The 16,010-nt window shown below is 33.1% G+C and overlaps 1 pseudogene; it reads right to left on the bottom strand.

The window, feature by feature from the left end:
- Nucleotides 1-6,131: 6,131 nt before the first annotated feature.
- Nucleotides 6,132-13,487, bottom strand: LOC139894389 (26S proteasome regulatory subunit 10B homolog A-like; annotated as a pseudogene).
- Between the last annotated feature and the right edge of the window lie 2,523 nt (nt 13,488-16,010).

Below are 16,010 nucleotides of genomic sequence, written 5' to 3'. Positions count from 1 at the left end.
GGAACCTTGAATAGATTGTGGATTAAGATGTTAAGGTTCCAAGATTTCACAAGAATCTGGTGGTTTTTGAATAATTAAAGTTGAATTTAATGTGGTTTTTGTTAAAGCCAATGGAAAGTCTGAAGAAGGGAAACTATCATAGTTAATGGTTGAGATAAAAATGCTGTAAAAAGTGATTTTTTTTAATCTCGCTAATATCGTAATGTAATCGTATTACGGAATATCTAAACTCACATGGGTTTCGTTAACATCGTAATATCTAAACTCACATGTGTGTTTGCTTTAATTTTTATTTTAGTTACAAAATGGTTTTTATTTATTACAGTATATATTTTAATTTTAATGATAATTATCTTTTAGACTTATATATTATAAAAAAGTTTGACAATGGGTCGGTAATTCTTGCAACTAAAATATAAAAAAAGGAATATAAAAAAAGGTATCGACTTGTATTACAATAATTCAGGGGTTTTAATTTGATTTAGCAGATATAAAAATAAACAGTCTTCAAGTTTCAGCATAAAGACCTTTAGTCCACATCTTCTACACAGACATGGTCCACAGATCTTATGTAAAAATTTCTTAAAAAACAAACAGCACCTAAGTGTATAAAGACATCAATGTTAAGTTATACTTGGACATGTTACACAATGTGTTATTTAGGCAAGACCAAATAGATTATTGACCATTATTCTTTTGTGAACTATTTTACACTTAATTCATTGAGGTAAACTAGTTACTTGAATCTTAGTATTCTAACTAGTAGCACATAGCAAGCCCGTTAATCAAGTTGGCAAATTAATGAGTATTAAACATATTAGCAAGTAGCAAGTAATAATCACATATAGCAAGAGATATTTATTCTAAAATCAATCATATGAATATTTGCACAACACTATGGTTTAAGCTTTAACAAGCTTACTTGCAATATAACATATTGCATGATTAATGTATAAGTACACATTAATGTCCAACATATGCACAAAGAAAGAGCAATCTCTAGTTGAGACTTGGTGACCATCCTAAATGTATCTAAGTGTGTTTTAGGATTACAAGTCTTTACTAGTTATACTCAAAAGTATTGTTCTTCATTTAGCCTTAGTTTGTCACTAAGTAATCATTAATTGTAATTAGTGTTCTAGTGACATTAGTTTATGTGTGTTGGTACTTGGTGATCATCCTAAGAATATCTAGACAAGTTTTAAGATCACAAGTTATTGATTAACACTTATGTGTTATGCCTAATTATGGTTAATTTGTCATTAAGATGTAATTAAGCGTAATTAACCAAGATTAGTGTTTTTATGACCAAGACTCAATTGAGTATGGAAAGGACATCTATTCTAAGCGTGTTGAAAAAGGTTTCATGAATTATAGATGTCGGAAAGATGTCAAACTAAATTTGATCAAAAATGGTGATAGAGGATTCTGCGGTCGCACTACGGTTGACCGTGGTGGCAGCCGTGCAACTTGTTTTCGCAAAACTGCGTTGCAGATTCAGTCAGGGCTTCTACGGCTAAGTGTACGGTCGATCGTACTTGGACCGTGTATTTTAATGATCTTTATTTTCATTCTATAAGTTTTTATTTGACTTAGTCATTTGCAAGATCAAGTATGGATTAGTGAACTTGCGTGTTTTATGTTAAGATGTCGATCATCACTTATGCATATATATGTGTCATCATCAAAACATATTCTTTAGTTAAGCATCATACTTAACTTCGTCGGTTAGTCCATTAACCCACATTCAACCAACACACACACACACACACACACACACACACACACACACACACACACACACATATATATATATATATATATATATATATATATATATATATATATATATATATATATATATATATATATATATATATATATATATATATATCTGTGTGTGTGTGTGCACGATCCGTGGCTAAACTTAAAACAAGTACAAACCAGATAAGCAAATGTGTACCACAAAATATTATAAAACTTCATTTTAGTTTAAAATATATGGAAGGATAAAAAGAATAATTATAATTAATAAAGATTAAATATACAAAAATTAACATATTATGTACCACCTTCATCATCATAACCCACCACCACCACCACCACCCACCATCCACCACCCACCACCACCACCACCACCACCACCACCAAACACCACCACCACCACCACCACTAACACCAACCACCACCACCACAACCACCATCCACCTACCACCACCACCCACCACCACCACCACCCACCACCACCAACTACCGCCCACCACCATCACCACCAACCACCCACTACCACCCTCCTCTACCCAACCACCACCGCCACCCGCCATCACTACCACCACCAACCACCACCAACCACCACCACCACCACCTATCACCACAACCCACCACCACCTCACCATAACCCGCCACCACCAACCACCACCACCACCACCACCATAACACACCACCACCCCACCCACCACCAACCAACCACCACCACCAACCAACCACCCACCACCACCACCAACCACTACTATCACCCACCACCACCACCACCACCACCACCAACCACCACCTACTACCTATCACCCACCACCAACCACCCACCACCACCGACCACCTCAACCTACCACCACCACCCCCTCCACCCACCACCACCCAACCACCACCCGCCACCACCACCCACCTCCCGCCACCTCCCGCCACCATCAACAACCACCACCACTACCACCCACCATCACCCATCACCACCACCCACCACCACCCATCACCACCACCCACCACCACCTACCACCACCAAACACAACCAACCACCACCACTAACCACCGCCACCAACCACCCACCACCAAACACCACTACCACCCGCCACCACCCACTAACCACCACCCATCTCCACCACGACTCACCGACCACCACCATCACCACCCACCACCACCATCACCACCCACCACCACCACCCACCACCACCTACTGCCACCACCACCAACCACCACCAACCACTACCAACCACCCACCACCCACCACCACCCATCACCACCACCCACCACCACCCGCCATCAACCACCACCACCACCATCAACCATCACCACCACCACCCACCACCAACCTCCACCACCACCCCCACCCTCCATCACCAACATGCACCATTAATTAACACCACCAACCACCGCCACCACCCTTACCCATCACCACCACCAACCACGCACCACCACCCACCAACAACCACCACCCACCACCACCACCACCACCCACCACCACCCACCACCACCACCACCACCTCCACCAACCACCACCAACCACCACCAACTACCACTTACCACCAACCTCCACCAACCACCCACCACCACCCTCCTCCACCCAACCACGATCGCCACCCGCCATCACTACCACCATCAACCACCACCAGCCACCACCAACCACCAACCACCACCACCACCACCTATCACCACAACCCACCACCACCTCACCATAACCCGCCACCACCAACCGCCAACCACCACCACCACCACCCATCACCATAACCCACCACCACCCCACCCACCACCAACCAACCACCACCACCAACCAACCACCAACCACCACCAGCCACCACCACCACCAACCACTACTATCACCACCCACCACCATCACCCACCACCACCACCACCACCAACCACCCACCACCACCACCCACCTCCACCCACCACCACCCAACCACCATCACCACCAACCACTACCCGCCACCACCAACCACCCACCACCACCACCCACCTCCACCCACCACCACCCAACCACCATCACCACCAACCACTACCCGCCACCACTAACCACCACGCACCTCCCGCCACCTCCCGCCACCATCAACAACCACCACCATTACCACCCACCATCACCCATCACCACCACCCACCACCACCATCACCCACCACCACCAAACACCACCACCACCCACTAACCACCACCCACCGCCACCAACCATCACCACCACCCCGACACCCACCACCACCCACCACCACCACTCACACCCATCACCACTCACCACCACCCACCACTACCCACCACCACCACCGACCACCACCACCGACCACCCACCGACCACCACCACCCACCAACCACCACCCACCACCACCAACCACCACCACCCACCACCACCCACCACCACCCACCACCACCCATCACCACCACCACCCACCACCACCCGCCATCAACAACCACCACCAACCACCTCCACCAACCATCACCACCACCCCCACCCCCACCACCACCACCACCCCCACCCTCCATCACCAACCTGCACCATTAATCAACACCACCAACCACCGCCACCACCCTTACCCATCACCACCACCAACCACGCACCATCACCCACCACCAACAACCACCACCACCCACCACCAACCACCACAACCAACCACCACCACCACCAACCACTATCACCAACTACTACCACCAACCACCACCACCCACGATAACCAACCACCACCACCAACCACCCTAACCACTACCAACCATCAGAAAAACATTTATCATTCATCGAAAAATATTTATCATTCATCAAACATTTATCATTCATCGAAAAATGTTTATCATTCATCTTAAAACATTTATCTTTCATGAAAAAATTATCATTCATCGAAAAATATTTATCATTCATCGAAACAAATTATAATTCATCGAAAATAATTTAACATTCATCGAAAAACAATTATCATTCATCAAATAGTTATCATTTCATCAGACTATTATCATTCATCAAACATTTATCATTCATTAGAAAATATTAGCATTCATCTAAATTATATTTCATCAAATAGTTATCATTTTTTAAAAATCGATTATCATTCATAAGAAAACAATAATCATTCATCACTAAATGATTATCTTGCATTAAAATATTTTATATCATCAAACATTTTAATAGAGTTACAAAAGTAGTGGAATTTCAAATAGTTGATATAATATGATTAGTTTTATAAAAAAGAATAGGGCATTCCGAGAATCGAACTCGGGACCTCCCGCACTGAAAGCGAGAATCATACCACTAGAGCAAATGCCCAAATATCAAACAACTATTATTCATCTAATTGTTGTCGTTCATATAAAAACACTTATCTTTTATCAGAATACGGTTATCATTCATCATAATGCTATCATTCATCAAATACTTCTCATTTATCAAAAAACAGTATCATTCATCATGCATTTATCATTCATCAAAATACCCGATAATTGATAAGAATACCAAATGAATGATAAAATTAGCTGATGATTGATAAACGATGAATGATAAAAGAACGTGATGAATGATAAAAAGTACCCGATGAATGATAAGAATATTCGATGAATGATAAAAATACTCAGTGAATGATAAAGATAGCTGATGAATGATCAACGAAGAATGACAAAATAACGCGATGAATGATAAAAAGGAGGTGATGAATGATAAAAAAAAAGGAGGTGATGAATGATAAAAAAGAAGGTGATGAATGATAAAAAGGAGATCAATAATTAAAAAAGATTTAATGAATGATAAAAAAGGATATAATGAATGATAAAAGATTTGTAAAAAATGAGGTGAAGAATGATAAAAAACAAGATGAATGACAAAAAAAGGATGTGATGAATAATAAAAATAAGGTGAATGATAAAAAAAGAAAGTGATGAATAATTAAACACAAGATGAATGATAAAAAAGATATAATGAATGATAAAAGATCTATGCTCATTTCATCCTGAGATTGTCCGATCAACTGCATAAGCCGTAGTGCGCTAGGGAAGGTTATTAATGTAATAATAAACGGTTTATAAGCATAGTTAACACCCTGATTACTGATTAATAAAAATAGAAGTTTTTTGGGTCATTTTACTCAGTCATTTTACTCAAATGATTATCCAATCAAATGCGTAAGCCGTAGCGCGCTATCGAAGGTTATTAATGTAATAATAAAGGGTTTAGAAGCATATTTAACACCCTGATTACGGACTAATAAAAACAGAATTTTTTCGGGTCAGGTTGACCAGTAAAAAAAGAGACCTGTTTTTATACGAATACTTTTAACCCGTTATCCAAGCAGCCTAACCTGAACGCTTGGCCACCTCTAGTTTAATCCAGTAGTGTGAATCGGGCGATCATTGTGAATGGAAATAAGTAACCTAATAAGGAATTAGTTTACATTCATACCTGCATGTAAGGTAAGTGTGAAGAGCACACATTTATCACTAACTCACCACCACTGAGAACTGTCATGAACCCTCGAAGTTGTTTCTTTGCTGCATCTTCATATAGAACCACTTTACTTGAAGTCCTACCACTAGCTTCACTGTTTTATAAAAAATTAACGAATATTAGTAATTGAATTGTGATGTCGATATTAACTGATTACATAATCATTTATGAAATTACCTGCAGGAAAAAATGTGTGCAAGCAAATGCTCCATGTCTTGAAGCATGGACAGCTCTTTACGGAATTCAAGTGCAAGAGGCAGATTAACCCCCTGAAATAAACTAATATCATATACTTACACGATAGGATAAATTACTTATGAACAAATGAGAAAACGGAAAAATTGGAAAAACCTTGACACCGGCTACTGCTTCATGGCGTTCGATGATTGAGTTTATGTCATATAATGTGACGACCCGGAAATTTCCGACCAAATTTAAACTTAATTTTTATATGATCTCGACACGATAAGCAAAGTCTGTAAAGTTGAGTCTCAAACAAAAATATTTTTTTTGGAACAGTTTACATAAATACATTTGACCTTTGACTAATCCCGACGATTCACGAACAATTAGGTGTAAATAAATATGTAAACAAATATGTGTAACTAGATTCTATACACAGGTAACATTATATATATATATATATATATATATATGATTAATAAATATTAAAGATTCAATAAATTATACAATTGGTAAATATGTTATAATAAATGAAAACATATTAAACTTAACTAACAAGTTTGAATATAATTGTTATATTAATCTTATTATCATTACTAGTAGTATTATTATTAACAAATTGTTATTATTATTATATATATTGTAATTGTAATGTATAAGTATAAATATAAGAATACATAATAACTTGAAATCATAAAATACAATTTCATCAGTAGGATTAAAAATGTAAAATAATAATAAATAAGTTAATATTAAAATGAATATATATATATGTGTGTGTGTGTGTGTATATATATATATATATATATATATATATATATATATAATTACATACATATTATTATGAATCTATATATAATTTCTATTTATAAATATTAACATAATGTAATTAATAAATATTCAATATATATATATATATATATATATATATATATATATATATATATATATATATATATATATATATATATATATATATATATATATACTATATAATATATATTATAAAAAGATATAATTAATAAATGTAATATATTAAATTATAAGTTAAAATATAGTTAATACATTAATTGTTGTTATAGTTATTACTAGCATCATTAAAAGTATAAACATAAAACTTGTTACATGTAATTTGTTATGTTATTATTAGTATTATTAAGATTACCATTATTGTTAGTATTAATATTATCATACTATCATCTTTATCAACAATATTATTATTATTAATATTATTAATTATTAATAGTATTAATATATTTATAATGGTTAAATTCAAAAATTAAGAATTTGATATATATATATATATATATATATATATATATATATATATATATATATATATATATATATATATATATATATATATATATATATAAACAAGATATATAATTATAGATATATATGAATACATATACCTACATAAAATACAGATTACTATACGAAATTACATATACAGATATAGATAAATATAAATATACGGATATATATAACAGATAAATAAATAAATACAAGTTATATATATAATACAATTCAATATATATATATAAATTCATATATATATATATTTATATATATACTTGTAAATACGATTAATGCTCATAAGGATCCAAATCAGTTTCAAATCCCTTTCAAACTGTAACTGATTGATAAATACTGTATCTAATTGTTGAGATTAAACTCAATACCGTCCAAAATCAGTTAGACATCAATTCTGCTTTTAATTTTTTTTTTATATAATTCTGTACCTGATTGAATAATTTGAGTCGACTTAAAATGCTATAAAGCAACCAATTAAACATGATATTAGAGAGAGTTATTCAGTCCTTTATTTATCACTAACAATTAAAATCCTTACAGTCTTTATCCGATTGAATTTATCAAAGAAAATAACTCAAGAAACTGTCAGTCCTCTGTTCTTGTTTCATTGTTTGAAAAGCTCGATTTCGAAAAACATTTCAAAATCTAAAAATGTAGAGTTGTTAGGATTTATTCAAATGATCTTTCTGCAAAATTTGAAGATCTAATTCGTTCTATCGAATCTTAATTTTTGAGTCAAACCTTTAAATCAAAAAGTCAACTTTCTGGTTCATCGTGAAATTCGAGAGCAATTTGATGTTTTAGGATCAACTGAAGGTCCAGATAGTTTCTAGGAATCATTTACAACTTCTTTCATGTTATAACTTTTATCTAAAACGAACTAGAATTCAAGATTGGGATTTGAGTTCATGGTCGAATTTTTTTTGCTGTTACAGTATCTGTTCTTTTATTTTTCTCTTTTGTTTTAATTAAATTAATCATTCAGTAATTATATTCTGTATCCTTTTTAAATCCTAAATCAAATAAAGTAATTCGTTATTAAATGATTTGGATCCCTGGTCGACTAGGAAATTGAGAAGAAGAAGAAAGAGTGGTAAACAGATAGATATATGATATATAGATATGGAATGGGTTTTATTCAGGAAATATAAAACGGAGGAATGGTTGTGGGTGTTATCGGGTATTCAAGAGGTCGCGGGTTCGAGTCCCTCCAGTGGCGCATTTTTTTAAAGCTTTCTACAAAGGTTGTAACCCTTCAATTATCATTAATTATTATTAATAACTATTATTATTATTATTATTATTATTATTATTATTATTATTATTATTATTATTATTATTATTATTATTATTATTATTATTATTATTATTATTCTTATTAATTATTATTATTATTACTGTTATTATTATGATTGTTATTATTATTGTTGTATTTAGTATTATAATTATTAATATTATTATAAATTTTATCATTTTAGTATTATTATTATTATAATTACTAGTATTATAATAATTATTAGTATTATAAGTTTTGTTATAAGTATCATAATTGTTATTATTATTAATATCATAATTATAAGTATTATATCTATTATCATTATTATTATGAGTATTAGTTATGATATTATTATTTTTAACACTGTAATATTATTATCGTTATGATGAAAAGGTTTATTATTATTATCATTATGAAAATAATACAGATTATTATTATTTTCGTAAATATTAGTATTAGTATCCTTTTATAAATAATAGAATTGTTAACATTAATATAAGTATTATTAATATATTATCACAAGTATTATTATCATGTAATTACTAAAATCGGTATCATGACTATCATTAACAATAAAATTAATATTTTTACAAGTATTATTATTAATATCATTGTTATTGTCATTAATAGAGTTATTATTAACATAGGTATATTATTAATGTTATTATCATTATTGTTATCAGTACTAATATTAACTTAGTATAATTAGAACTACTATATTGATAAACAAATGAAATACATAAATATATATATTTAACACATATAACATAACAAAAATTAATATTTTATTTTAAACAAAATGAATATATGAAATATATGTATACTATTAATACAAAAAGGATATAACTAATGAATTTATATATATATATATATATATATATATATATATATATATATATATATATATATATATATATATATATATATATATATGTGTGTGTGTGTGTGTGTGTGTGTGTGTGTGTGTGTGTGTGTGTTAGATTACAATTATGTATATTAATAAATATACAAATGATATAGGTTCGTGAATCCGAGGCCAACCCTACACTTGTTCAATGTCGTCATATGTATTTTTACTACAAAATACAATATTGTGAGTTTCATTTGTCCCCTTTTACTCTTTACATTTTTGGGCTGAGAATACATGCAAATGCTTTATTAACTGTTTTACAATATTTATATGTATGAGTTTCATTACTCCCTTTTTAAATGCTTTTGCTATATATATTTTTGGGACTGAGAATACATGCGCTATTTTTAAAATTGTTTTATTAAATGCTTTTGAGTTATATTTTGAACTGAGAATACATGAACTGCTTTTATAAATGTCTAACGAAATAGACACAAATACTTGAACTACATTCTATGATAGAATTATTTGGATTCAGAGGTTCGATTTCTATAAGATTGTATTATCGACCATCGGTGAGATGATTTTGTCATTGCACTACGTATTAGCTACCGAAATGGTTCGATTTAGTAGTTAGTAACGATGAGATGATTTTGTCATTGCACTACGTATTAGCTACCGTTTTAGCTACCCTCGGTGAGATGATTTTGCATTGCACTACGCATTAGCTACCGTTGTAAAATTATTGTTCGATTTCTATAAAGATTATATTATCGACCATCGGTGAGATGATTTTGTCATTGCACTACGCATTAGCTACCGAAATGGTTCGATTTAGTAGTTAGTAACGGTGAGATGATTTTGTCATTGCACTACACATTAGCTACCGTTTTAGCTACCCTCGGTGAGATGATTTTGCATTGCACGACACATTAGCTACCGTTGTAAAGTTTGTTTTGAAAGGTTCCGGTGTTCTTCATATGAATGATTTTATAGCAGGAGTAGACCTGCACAGATTGTTTTCTAAATATGAGTATCTTGTGGTCTATTATATTATTAGAAATGATTAATTTTGATAAACTAATGAACTCACCAACCTTTTGGTTGACACTTTAAAGCATGTTTATTCTCAGGTATGAAAGAAATCTTCCGCTGTGCATTTGCTCATTTTAGAGATATTTCTTGGAGTCATTCATGGCATATTTCAAAAGACGTTGCATTCGAGTCATAGAGTTCAACAAGATTATTATTAAGTCAATTATAGTTGGATATATTATGAAATGGTATGCATGCCGTCAACTTTCAATTTAAAGAAAGATTGTCTTTTAAAAACGAATGCAATGTTTGTATAATGTATCATATAGAGGTCAAGTACCTCGCGATGTAACCAAATGTAATGTATTTGTCCAGATGGATTAGGACGGGTCATGAAATATAAAGGTCTAGCAAGCCATGCTTTAAGCAATCTCTTCCCAGATGCTGTCTTGCAACAGTTTAGTTAGTCATACAATGACCTGCATGGATGAATACATCAATTTAGGAGGATTAACTCTTTAACCAACTAGTAAATATAGAGGTGGCAAGTTGGGCTGATTGGGTAGTGGGCAATGGGTCAAAACAGGTTTGAATTCGCAAAGGATACAATGATGATTATATGGGTTTATGCATTCATAATACACCTTGGGTGACTTTGACCCGCTCACTCATTATATCATTTTCATTTAAGCTAAACTATTACTCCATTATATGTACATCTTTAGACCTGATATACATAGAGCATAACTGAACCGACCAGTTTATACATAAATCGGTCAAGCAAAGAGAAATTGAAAAACTGTAGGGCTGCACATGTCAATTAATAATAGAGATATATAAGGGTAGAAGAAATACTTGGTGATCACGTGCATACCTGATCAATCTTGCACTCTCTCCTATGTACTTATCAATAATCGCACTTGACACGACCTACAAACAATTACCAACACATTAAAAATAAAATACTCATCAATATCCATATCATGAAAATACAAATTTGTAATAAGATTACCTTCAAGAAATTAGCATCTATGTTGCTAGCAATTGCTCTAGCTGGTAACGTCTTTCAGTACCAGGAGGTCCATAAAGAAGAACACCCTAAAAAAACATCACTTCCATTAAATTTCTTACAACTCTCGACTAAAATTAACATATTTAAAAAATCTTCTATATCCATATATTTGAAAATCATCAATACGTACCTTAGGAGGTTTGATACCAACCCTTAAAAAGAGCTCATGATTCATCAGAGGCAATTCAATAGATTCCCTAAGTTCCGGAATCTGATCTGATAACCCTCTAACTGCAGAATAACTAACATTACCAGGATCTTCATGAAGCATATTATAAACAACTGGATCAACCTGCAACGATATTGTGTATACGTTAGTCCAAATAAGTAAACAAATAATTAATAGCCAAAAGAACTTGATGAAAAAAAATTATATAGTTTTCTAACCAACTAGCAAACTATCAACACATCTTGCTCCTCATGTTGATAGAGTAGCAGCAGAGGATAATCTAAAAGATGAACTTCACCAATTTGAATTCGCAAAGGAAACCATTTGAGTGTGTCATTCCAACACGAAATTTGCTCTAAATCGTTCCAGGAACACTTTCCGATCATCACCTTGATCAGAAACATCACGAAACTCTCGAATCAATTAGTTGACAGAAAGTGAGCGAAGTTTGACTTGGAATCTGCAATATCCATGATGTTCTTCAATCTGAATTGATAAATCACGAAGTACAAACAAGTGATAATGAATCCAAATCTATGCTCATTTCATCATGAGATTGTCTAAATCGTTCTATACTCCTCGATTTGTGAAGTTTTCGAATGAAACATGAACTCGAGATCAAACTCTTCAAATTGGTTGATGTAAATCGAAATTGATGATGAACGTAGTTTAGGATTAGTGTTAAGATCATGAATGTAACATCAATTTATTGTAGAAATCATCTTTTGAAAGTATGAATTTTGATAAATAATGATGATGAGCGTGATGGTGTATGAACCCTAAATGGAGTCTTTTATTTTATTTTCTTTTATTGCTGTTTTGCTGCTGAAAAAAGCTAAGGAAAAATAAATTATAAAAATGACCAAAATACCCTTCCGCATTTTTTAGTATAAAATTAGGATTTCTAACATGTGAGGCCCATATTCACTTATCCAGTTTGTACCTTATTTAATGCTTAGCTATGGTCATTCCACTATATATATATATATATATATATATATATATATATATATATATATATATATATATATATATATATATATATATATATATATATATATATATATATATATATATATATATATATATATATATATTAAATGAAATTGTTATTTACATGATTAAGTGTTTCCAACATGTTAATCAATCAAACTTGTTAAGACTTGATTTATTATATATATATATATATATATATATATATATATATATATATATATATATATATATATATATATATATACACTAGGTTTTAGAGTGGGTAAAAAACCGTGCAAAAACATAAGTTGTGATTATCTAATAAAACAATTGTGATTAGCTATTCTTTTATGCTTTGATATGATATCAATTTTATATTTATGGTTGGAGGTCTTATGAACTTGAAAATTACTTACCTCACATATCATAATATACCGAAATGATGAGCCCGTGCGTTATACGGCTAGTCAGCTATATCATAATATACCGAAATGATGAGCCCGTAAGTTACACGGCTAGTCGGGTATTAAGAAAAGTTCAACTATAGATCAGTTGTAAGTAGGTCAAATAATAGACAAAAACTAAAAATTAAAAGTGGCAAATGAGAAGCTTTGACTAAACAACACACACTTCTTTCACTGCATCCTCTCTTTTGATTACTCCTTAAATTCGTTCTTGTTATAATTCAGTAGGCTTATAACTACCTTTAGTGGTTTGATTCTTGATGTTATAATTCAGTAGGCTTATAACTACCTTTAGTGGTTTGATTCTTGATGTTATAATTCAGTAGGCTTATAACTACCTTTAGTGATTTGATTCTTGATTTAGAATACTAATAATGAAGTGTAAGAACAAAGATGATAATGGAGAGAAAGAAAGAAACACTTTGTAAGTGTGAGAAATGGTGCAAGTTTAATGCTTGCATTCATGAGTATTTATAGCCTAAAATCTCAATATAAAAATACATACTTTGTGTACCAAAATTGACTATATGTATACACCAAAATTGACTATCCATATCTATATTATTATTATTATTATAACACTCCCCCTTGGATAGCAATTTTATTTTGTTGAAGATCAACTATAAATTACTGCCTCGTTAAAAACCTTGCTAAAGAAAACCCAGTGGGAAAAAACTTTAGCTAAGGGAAAAAGAGTGCAGCATGGAGTTGACTCCCCCTCAAGTAGACATCGCTTCAGCTGTTACATCTTTTGAACATGTCTCATGCCAATGTTATGAACGTGTGTTCTGAAAATAGCAGTTGGAAGTGCTTTCGTGAAAAGATCAGCAGAGTTTTTGCTAGATTGCACATATCTCATTTCAATCTGGTTGTCCTTAATGAGATTTTGAGTGTATGAGAAGAATCTAGGTGGTATGTGTTTTGTTCGGTCACTTTTGATATACCCTTCTTTCATCTGTGCTATGCAAGCTGCATTATCTTCATAGATAGTTGTTGGACTTTTATCGCGTTCTAGTCCACAAGAATCAGTAATGAGTTGTGTCATTGATCTCAACCAAAAACATTCTCGAGTAGCTTCATGTAATGCAATCACTTCGGCATGATTTGATGATGTAGCAACAAGTGTTTGTTTTTGAGAACGCCATGATATTGCAGTACCTCCATTTAGGAATACATATCCAGTTTGAGATTTAGCTTTATGTGGATCAGATAAATAACCTGCATCAGCATAACCAACCAAATCTTGTTTTGATTCGTTAGAATAAAATAATCCTAAATCAGTAGTTCCTCGAAGGTATCGAAATATGTGTTTGATCCCATTCCAGTGTCTTTTGGTAGGAGCAGAGCTGAACCTTGCCAACAAATTAACTGCAAAAGAAATGTCAGGTCTTGTACAATTTGTAAGATACATAAGAGCTCCAATTGCACTAAGATATGGTACTTCTGGCCCAAGAATATCTTCATGATCTTCACATGGACGAAATGGATCAGTTTCAACATTGAGTGATCTAACAACCATAGGAGTACTTAATGGTTTTGCCTTGTCCATATTGAAACGTTTCAAAATCTTTTCAGTATATGTTGTTTGATGTACAAGTAAACCATTAGGCATATGCTCAATTTGTAAACCAAGGCAATACTTGGTTTTTCCGAGATCTTTCATTTCAAATTCTTTCTTTAGAAGTTGAATGGCTTCATAGATCTCTTTATTTGTACCTATGATGTTAAGATCATCAACATAAACAGCTATGATCACATATCCGGATGTTGTTTTCTTAATGAAAACACAAGGGCAAGTAAGGTTATTTGTATACCCTTTGCTTATCAAGTAATCACTTAATCGGTTATACCACATACGTCCCGATTGTTTTAACCCATATAAAGATCTTTGTAATTTAATCGAATACATTTCTTTGGGTTTTGCATTTGATGCTTCTGGTACCTTAAATCCTTCAGGTATCTTCATATATATATCACTATCAAGTGATCCATATAGGTAAGCAGTCACAACATCCATGAGATGCATTTCTAAATTTTTAGAAACTGCCAGACTGATTAAGTACCTAAAAGTAATTGCATCCATAACAGGAGAATAAGTTTCTTCATAATCAATTCCCGGTCTTTGAGAAAAACCTTGAGCTACAAGTCTAGCTTTATACCTTGTAACTTCATTTTTTTCATTTCTTTTTCGGACAAAAATCCATCTGTATCCTACAGGTTTCACATCTTTAGGAGTGAGAATGATGGATCCGAAAACTTTTCTTTTATTGAGTGATTCTAATTCAGCTCGTATTGCTTCTTTCCATTGAGCCCAATCATGTCTATTTTGACATTCAACCATAGATGTTGGTTCTGGATCATCATCATTATTCATGATGTCATATGCAACATTAAATGAAAATTTCTCATCAAGATTTTTCATTTCATTTCGGTTCCATAATATTTTTGAATATGCATAATTGATTGCAATTTCTGTATTGACATCAT

Source organism: Rutidosis leptorrhynchoides, chromosome 2, assembly GCF_046630445.1.
Source record: "Rutidosis leptorrhynchoides isolate AG116_Rl617_1_P2 chromosome 2, CSIRO_AGI_Rlap_v1, whole genome shotgun sequence".
Classification (NCBI taxonomy): Eukaryota; Viridiplantae; Streptophyta; class Magnoliopsida; order Asterales; family Asteraceae; genus Rutidosis; species Rutidosis leptorrhynchoides.
Note: the sequence above shows the minus strand (reverse complement) of the source record. Positions and strands in the feature narration are given on the sequence as shown.